The 9,991-nt window shown below is 37.1% G+C and overlaps 1 pseudogene; it reads left to right on the forward strand.

Annotated features, from left to right (window-relative positions):
• The first annotated feature begins 1,441 nt into the window (after positions 1-1,441).
• LOC120110952 lies at positions 1,442-1,539 on the forward strand (annotated as a pseudogene).
• The last annotated feature ends 8,452 nt before the right edge of the window (positions 1,540-9,991 follow it).

A 9,991-nucleotide genomic window follows, 5' to 3' on the forward strand; every position in this document is an offset into this window, starting at 1 on the left:
TATGATAAAGTCAACAGAAAAATAGAACTTGTCTACTTGGACCAACACATCTTCGATAATCTCTCTAGGGACCTTCACTGACCTGTCAGCTAATTGTAAGGTCACAGTTGTTGGCTTCAACTCACCCAAACCGAGTTGCTCATATACCCGTATATGGCAACAAGTTCACACTCGCTCCTAAATCTAGCAATGCTCGCTCAATCCTAAAATTGCCAATGATGCACGAGATAGTTGGGCAACCTGGATCCTTATATTTAGGGAAGGAATATTATGCTGTAAATTGCACTCACATTTTCAGCCAGAAATGCCTTCTTTTTGATATTTAAACGACGCTTGACAGTGCACAAATCTTTTAAAAATTTTGCATAGGAAGGCACTGTTTGATTGCATCAAGAAGAGGTACATTGATTTTTACTTGCTTAAAAAGCTCAAGAATTTCAGAGTTTTGGTTCAAGCTTTTGCAAGGGCTTTAATCTTTGTGGAAATGGTGCAGAAAAAGGACATTCAATTTTTTCAGTAGATGTTGGTGCTTCAGTTTCTTCGTTATCCTTTTCTTTTGTCTTGGGAGGGTCGGAATCAGGTATGACTTGTGTTGTTCTGGGACTGGTCGGTCAATAACCTTTCCACTTCGGCAAAGTTATTATACTCTTCGCTTGTTCTTTATGCAAAGTTGAAGATGATGTATTGCTACCGCCATAGACTTGAGATTAGGTTGTGGTTGAGGCTGGTAGCTTACCTTTCTCTTGAGCACTTAAAGCAGTGGTCAGCGTTGTCAGTTGATTTCTTAATTCATCATTGATTTTAGCTTGACCTTGCATGAAAGATTGCAAAGTTTCTTCGAGACTGGATTTTTGAGGGGGTGCGTGTGCATAATGAGGTTGCGGAGGTGGAGGAGTTGGGTTATATACTTGTTTAGATTGGTCATTCCTCCACCTGAAATTTGGATGGTTCTTCCATCCAGGATTGTAAGTATCCGAAAAAGGATTATTGAAAGATTTTTGATAAGTATTCATAACATTGGCCTGATCGTGCCAAGACTTCCTTAAATGCGGGTATTGTGGGGCAATCAGTGATGGGATGGCCAGGCATCTCGCAAATCCTACAACACTCGCTATTATGTTCTACGGTCTTGACGGGTTCAATCCTTCTAAGTTCAATTTCCTCTACCTTCCTAGTGAGGGCTGCCATTTTAGCCTGAATATCATCCTGAGTACTAAGGTTGTAAAGGCCCCCGTGTCCAATGCTAGTAGGCTTAGGTAAAGGTTTATTCATTCTATCCCCTGTATCCCATAATTGTGCAGTCTCTGCGAGAGAATCTAAATAGTCCCATGCCTCATCGGGTTGCTTTTCCAAAAATAGACCATTGCACATAGTCTCTATAAATTGTTTTAACTGTGGAGACAATCCTTCGTAAAAGAAACTAATGGTTCTCCATGTTTCAAACCCATGATGAGGACAAGAGAGAAGCAAATCTTTAAATCTCTCCCAGCATTCATAAAATGTTTCATGGTCTTTTTGTTGGAAATTACTAATGTGCCTTTTCAAAAAGTTAGTCCTTTGTGCGGGAAAGAATTTTTTCAAGAATTCTCTTTGCATATCATGCCATGTTCCTAGCGATCTAGATCTCAAGGAGTTCAGCCATGTTTTGGCTTTATCCTTTAAGGAAAAAGGGAACAAGGTCAATTTAAGGACATCTTTCGATACATTTGGCACTCTAAATGTGATGCTAATTTCCTCAAAATCCTTAAGGTGAAGATAAGGGTTCTCGGATTCCATTCCATGATACTTTGGCAGCAATTGAATTACTCCTGGTTTGATTTCAAAGTGTCCTACGTTTTCAGGAATAATCATGCATGAAGGTTGACTAGTCCTAGTAGGGTGTAAGTATTGTCGAAGTGTCATAACTGGGGGTCTACCTTCATCACCATGGTGACTTCCTACATCATCAGAAAAATTTGCCATCTCACAAGGTGTGAGAAACTGCGAAGGAATTTCAAGGATGTGTCCTAAGGGATGATCTAAAGTTGTACGACTTAATCGACCGGTGTCGTCCCTATTCCAACCTAGCATACAAAATTTAATTAATTTTTTTTATATTTTTTTTTAAAAAATAAATATAAATATAAGTACCAACTAAGATACCCTAAAACTATACCCTAAAACAAAAATCTATTCACAATCAAACATGCAACTAAACATTACACCTCAATTTCTAATATTTTTTTTAAATTTCTAGACAGCTCCTAACTGGTTTGAAGAGGGCACCTAAGCCACCAATCCGGTCTAATGAACTGAGTTGACCAGGTAAGCTCCCAGGTAAGTGGAGGGGTCACGATGCGTTCGCAAAGGTCCCACTTAAAACCCACTTGCCTCGAACAGATAAACTGTCTCCCTTATAGGGACAAAGCTTGCCTAGACATCAACTAAGCCACAGAGCGAAATTGGTGCAACTTTCGGTGGTCTTCGTCCTATTGAGCTCGAATGTCCTTAGGGGCCAACGTCTAGTTGATTTTTAGTTAAGCTTAGGATATTTATGCAATGAGGTGATTTTTGGGCTAAGGACGAGTGATGAAATTCCGACCTTATCTTTTTAAATGGGTTCAGCTCTTAGAATATTTTATGTTGATGCCTTATACTATATGCAACAATCGAGAAATTTTTTTTAATATTTTATGACATGACATTAAATTTCATTGAATAGGTGATCAAGCAAATTATTTCTTTTTTTAAAATTTTATGAGTTGACGTTTGAAATTTGAATTTTGAAATTTGAAATTTTAGGTTTTTTCTCTCTTTTTTTTAATTTTTGAATAATCACCCTTGATCTTTTCTTAAAGTTTTTTTTTTAAAATTTTCAATTAGCAACAAGGGTTAATGAGATATGATAACAATAAAATTCTGATTCTAAAACAATTAAATGCAGAAAATTAACAACAAAAAGCAGTAAGGTTTCGTATTAATATAATGGTCTTAAAAGTTTCAGAATGTCAATCAGACCGTTCCGATGAAAGAAACATAGGTCCTGCACTTGACGACCAACTTTGAGTTCAATCAGACGGTTAATTACTTTGATATCAGAGTTTGATGCAGACTGTGCAGAGAATAAAAAAAAACAGCAGTAAAGAATTTTTTTTTTTGTTTTCGAAAGAAAAAGACTAACTACTAAAGTACTAATTAAATCTAAAATTATACTAATAAATCAGCCGCTCCCCGGCAACGGCGCTAAAAACTTGATGCAAAAATAAAATTGTTCTCCCAAGTGCAGGAGAATCGCATAAGTAGTAAATTCTCGGAAGTCCGAGGTCGAATCCTCAGAGAACGAAATATATATGAGATTATTTAATATAATTTTAGATTAATTAATTCAATAAATTTGTGGATTAAAATTATGTTTTGATTTTCAGAAATTAAAATCGGGGAACAATATAGCAATAAACAAAGTTTAATAAAATAAAGATGGTAGGGATCTGAAATCCCCCTTGACGATATTGCATCCAAGAAATAAACTCTATGGTTCTTGATTAAAAATGAATGGTAGGATAGATCTAATCATGGTATATGTTTCATGAACATATGAACTCAATTTCTAAGCATTCGTCGTGCTTTCTACGTCTACGACGAATCAAATACTAAAGCAATCCATATATCAATAATCATAATCCATTAAAGAGCTATCTACGAAATAACTATGCATGGATCAAAACATATCAGTAAATATAATTTATTCAAGGCAAAAGTTTAGTGTTTACTTCAAAGAGCAATACATCAAAGGTTCCTCCATCTCCCTCCCTAAGAAATCAGCCCTCCATTAACATAAAAGAAAACTCCCTTTTTTTCTATTCTTTTTTCCTATTCTTTTTGGAAACAGAGCATGCTCTGTTTCCCCTTTTTTTTTTCTTCTTTGAATGGGGACTGAGGCTCTGTTTCACCGAATGAACTCCCCCCTGTTTTCCAGCCAAGCAAGATATATCCAGCTTCCTCCCTTCCCTTCTCGCACCAGATGAAGATGAGCGGACCGGATGGACTTTTGAGGCGTTGATCGCGGGATGAGGCGGTCATCCAGGATGCGGATGCTGACTGGCCGCGAGATACCCGGACGCAGGATCCTGCTGTGATGCTGGAATGGAGATCTGATCGCGAACGGAAGGAGGATTGGAGCTGGGATCTGTTGGAATGCAAGGGAGATGAACCGTGGACGGCTGCGGGATGATCACACGCGCTGGGAGAAGCTGTGAATGCGGAAGAGGTGGACGGCTGCAGGATGTTGAGAGGTTGGGTAGCGAACGGATAGAGCTTGAGATGGAGCTGGGACGCGGAGATGCTCGGGAGATTGTGGACGCTTGGCATGCATCGTGGGTAGGATCTGAAGAGGCTGGGGCTCGGATGGATGCTTGAAGGAAGCTAGGATGCGTGGACTGCGAGGAATACGGAAGGCTGGGAGCTGATGTGGCTGGATCTCGGAGAAGCTGGATCGTTGCACGCGGAGAAGACGGGAAGGAAGGGGGGTGCACGCGGACGCTGGGAGGTGCGTGGATGCGGACGGATGAAGTCGTAGATGGCTGCATCGCGGGAACTGGATTCTGGGAGGCTCATGGACGCACGGGATACTAGCGATGAAGTGATGCTAGGAGATCTTCAAATGGACGCACAAAATAGGGAGGACATGCTGCTGCTAGATGTGGCTGCACTAGTCGGCTAATGCTCCTTCTAGTGTGCAACTGGGATTGACACAAGCGGTTGGCTGGTCACCTGCAGTGATGTATATTTTTGGACCCAATGTGCATTTTAGCTTTGATTTCCGATCACCTGCACCCTACAAGAATATAATATTAATGCAGCACTTTTATCATTTTTTGTTAGCAATAATACTAATTTAAGTGATGTATAGATCGCACTTTGTGCTCTCATCAGTATGCATTCAAGGAGGTTCATCAAAATCAATTCATAAAATATTCAAGGTATGCATCATATGATGGTGACTTTTGAATAAGATGCAAAATCTAGAGAGATTGATATGTCTAAAGCTCCCCTGATGAGAGCACAAAAGTGCGATTTACACATCACTTAAATTAGTATTACTGCTAATAAATAATGATAAAAGTGTTGCATTAATATTATATTTTTTTGAGGGGTGCAGGTTATCATAAACTAGAGATAAAATGTACATTTGGTACAATTGGGTTCAGAAAGATGCATGGCCCCAAGACGTACGCACCCAATCTCACTATGGCGTGGTCGAACCTATCATTTATCAAGCCCACAACCATAAATAGCAGTCAAGCCTAATCACACTGGAGCAACACTTGGCGACCATCCAGAGGGAACGAGCAATGAAACATCTAAGGAAAGATCATCCTAGAACTACACATCATCAACCTATGGCCTAGAGAATGATCAGCAGATGCTTGGCACGGTGGAGAGCATGCCATATTTCAGCCATCCAGACATCCCGTTCGTTCGCTCATCCCAGCTTCGCAATTCAACCCTCCGCGAGTCTGAGTTTCATCCCCTGCATCCGTGAGCCAGCGTCTTTGGCAATTCTCCCAGATTCCACCTCACCAACGATCAACGCCCGCATCCAAGCTTCCGGATTCCCAGCATCCGCACGACGTCCACGTCCGCGATCACCTCCGGCATCCGTCTCGTCCGCGTTCTCCTCCTTCTCAGCCTCACAACCTGAGCATGTCCGCGATCACCTCCCAAGCATCCGCCCAAGCCCGTGAAACCTCCCAGCCGTCCGTGATCAGCTCCCTTCCGGGCGTCCTCCAGATCGCGCTCCTCCACAGCGATCAGCGCCTCCCAGCCGTTCATAAGCCTCAACCCGCATCTCGGCGACCTCCTAGCAGTCCGCGATCAGCCCCGAGCCCGTGATCCCAGCTCCCGTATCAAGTCCCGAGCATCCCAGCCATTCCGCCTCCTCCATCGCGTCCGTTCTCAGCGCCGGATCCGGCCGAGATCAGCTCCTCCAACGCCTCAGCCTCACGCGCCCAAGACCCAGCCGTTTGCCTCTAAAGCATTGATTCCAGCGCATTCCGAAGATCCATGGAGGGAGAGAGTTGATTATAAAAGGTAGTCGGCTGAGAGGGAGGGGGGTTCTCATCGGGAAAACAGAGGAGCCTCTGCGATTGAAGGGAGGAGTTGGGCGGCGGCAGGGGAAAGAAAAGAGAAGAAGGAAACAGGGTATGCCCTGTTTCCGAAAAGAAAAAAAAGAAAAAAATAGGGAAGAGGTGATGTTTGTAATGAGAGCCTAATTCCTTTGGCAAAGGGTGATGGATGAACCCTTGGCATGTTGCTTTCATCAAGTATACTCTAAACTTGTATTCTAATTGTTTAATATCCATTGGTATGATTTTGATTCTTGCTTACTCATCTATAAGATAGATCTTGTATGGTTTATATATATATTGATGCATGGATTGTTTTGATGCTTGATTTATCGTAGACGTAATCGGCACGATAAATACTTGGATGTTGAATTCATGTTCTAAGATTGTATACTCCATGATTAGAACTATTTTATCATATTAATCCTTAATCAAGAATCGCCGAGTTTATTTATTGAAAGTAATATTGTTAAGGAGGATTCCGGATCCCTAGCCATCTCTATATTCTTGAACGTTGTTTAATCACATATTATTCTCTGCTTTTAATTTCTAAAGATCAACTAAAAATTACATCTGAAATTACGCTAATAATCCATATTTCGTTCCCTGAGGAATCGACCTCGGACTCCCGAGTTATATTACTTGTGCGATTCTCCTGCACTTGGGAGAACAGTTTTATTTTTGCATCATCCCCCTCAAAAGATGCATTCTTCTTTAATCATTCTTTTCTTTTTGTTGAATTTCAGATGTTAATAATAAGCGTGAATAAAACTAAAATTCTATGATATCAAGAATGTAAAGTGATCTAGAGTTTTTCAAAATTTATAGCAATCACTCTTTTTCATCTTTCACGAACAAGTTATGCTTCCTCTTAATCTTTGAGAAAATGTACTGAAATATTAATAAAAAAACAATTCATTTGAAGCTCAATTTCTTTCAAAAGCAATTACATTTTCTTTCTTTTAAGAGTCATTTGAGTGAGTTAAAATGTTACTAGCTTTAGGAGCATTCACTTTCTTTTAAAAATAGCTTTTTTTTAGTGATGGAAGCAACAATCATGCAGAAAGGGATATAGAAGATCATTCAAGTAAATGTTTATAGAATTTAACTTCTTACTCATAGATTCACAGCAATGTATACATGAAATACAATGAATCTTTTTAATATCAAAATAAAGTTATATATTTAGAAACATTTGTTCGCAATCAAGATCATTGAAAAATACATCATTTAAACCAATTTTAGTACACTTTAAAGATAAAAAATGATATGTTTCAGATGCGTATCGGAGCAATCAACCAAGGCATCAAAATTAATTCTATTTTTCTTAAGTTAAGATTTTTATTTAGGAATCATATTGAGTTATTCTCCTGAATGATGTGATCATTGAAGCATATAACTAAGGTTACAAAGATGTAACGATATAAGCATTTTTAAATTAAGTTTAAGCTTTTATACAAAATCGGATTTTGAACTTCATAAAGATTTTCAATGAGACTTTCAAAGTTATAATTTGAAATATGTATCTTCCACATTGTAGCTCATCTTAAATCATTACGATTAAAAACACATATTTCAAACATATTAGAGCATATTCAGAATATTTGTATTTAATGTTGAGTTTTGGTACGAATTAGAACATTATGTACCAAAGTTAGGCAAGTTGAAAGATAAAACAAAATCAATTCATTTTGCCTAAATAGAGATATCCTTCTCTTCTCTTTTTTACAAATTTATTCAACTTCCAGATTTCAAAGATGATTGTGAGCGACAAATTTGAAATTTCTTTTCAATAATACCAAAAAAAAAATTTATGTAGTATTTCAAACATTCAATCAAATTATCCAAGCATGAAGCATTACAAAATATTGAGAACCCATAATTCAAAACATCATGCCACATGCAAAATATATTATGTGTTAAGTCATGCATTAAAATATTAAGAACAAGCCTGTCAAGGATCAAAATCAATTCTTTTCAAATAAACTCCCCCTATTTAAATATAATCTTGCACTAATTTCATCCTTAAGGTGTGTTTCCAAGTGATTAAAACTTGACTTGATTCTTCTTATATACTTTTATTTACTTTGTCATTCATTTCCGCATTTTTTTTGAATTTCTTTCCTTAACCAATTAACGAATATTTTGATTTTGTTTTTCATTTTTACTTTCTTATGCTCTATACTCTATTTGCTCCCTATCCGGTGGAGTTGGAAGGGGCATGAGGTAATACCACTAGCCTCCCTCTTGTGCCGTCCCTAATATACCCTACATCGAATAGTTGGGCCAAATAGTGTCGGATACTACCACTAGCCTCCCCATTGGCACCATCCCTATGATGAGCAATATAGAAAGGTTAAAATGTTCACTTCAAACTTTTTCTGTTTAAGTGTAATTAATTACGGATTTTATCCCTTCCAAAAGAATGCTCACACAAGTCTCACAAATGTGCCGAATATATTATGCTTGTTTTGCTTTTTCTTAAGATTGGAGTATTTACCTTTACTTAAATTTTACTTCTCTTGAATAATGTTCATTTTTTTCTTTATCTCTCTCTCTTTTTGTTATTCTCAAGCAATTTACATGAAAGAGCAGAATAAAGAAATAATCTTATGTATCATATAGATGTATATCATGCAAACAATATTGTTATTATGCTCAAGGATTTATAACTTCTCATAAGTTATTTTAAATCAAAATTTTAAACATAAACTTATGTATTTCATGGTTATGACATGGGCAAAGATATATTTTAGTTTGGGCAAACCATGAAACAATTTCTAAAAGCATAAGTCAATCAATACATATATAGACATGATATCAAGAAATTAATAATTAAAGACTTTAATCATGCCATAATAAAATTTAAGTTATTGACTTTGCTCAGCTAATTTATGAGAGAGGTATCTAAAACTACCGATTCATTCTGCATTCTTCAAGTCAAATACCTACTAGATTTCTTATGTGTAAATTTTTGGCTGAAGAAAGTCTTCTTTCTTGTTTGCATGTGAATGTTTATTGTATCTTATGTAGAGGTGTCCTTCAAGTTGAAAATCTCTCATTTTCTTGCTTAAGGATCGTGCATTATCAACAAAATCTTTTTCTTTCTTGAAGGAAAGTCATTAGTTTCTTCAAGATATAAAACATTCATACAACATATTTCTTAACTAGATGACTCAATATAAGATATGACAATAATTGAATGTTGAGTCACTTTACTCAAGAGATTGCCTAAATATAAGCAAGCACATGTCACTTGAACTAAAGAGATAGTTTCATTAACCAAGATGGTTCAAGGACAAGCATGTGAGGCAATAGGAAGATTCATCAAGGTCAAACAATTTCTTGTTTCAGAATCAATTTAGCTTAAATTCTATTTGCTTAAGATAATTATCAATAAGACATGCTAGCTAAGTTTTAATCAAATTATCTTAAATAGTTGTTTCTATTAAAATTCAGATTATGATTCATTTGTTATCAATAAAATATGATTCATTAGAGTTAGATTGAAGTCTTGCACAAGGGCACATAATGAGCATACAATCTGATCTACTAGTTGTATGATAAAATAATTATTCTATCATGCTTCAATACAGCTTTAAAACAATAGATCTACCTTACTCATCCTTTTCAAATTCTACAAGATGGGGTCATAGACATACCTTCTTCTTGCCAATCTTCTATAGGAGTTTTCTTATGAACTAACTTTGGTCAATGAAGATCCCCTTTCTTGTTTGTCTTAATTTGAAGTTCTAGAGAAAAATGTTAATTCATTCATCATACATATTTCAAACTCACCTTGTATGAGCTTAGTAAAATCTTCATATAAATCTTCATTAGTAGAACAAAAAATGATGTCATTAATGTATACTTTGAGCAAATAAAAT

This window comes from Phoenix dactylifera, chromosome 5 (assembly GCF_009389715.1).
Source record: "Phoenix dactylifera cultivar Barhee BC4 chromosome 5, palm_55x_up_171113_PBpolish2nd_filt_p, whole genome shotgun sequence".
NCBI lineage: Eukaryota > Viridiplantae > Streptophyta > Magnoliopsida > Arecales > Arecaceae > Phoenix > Phoenix dactylifera.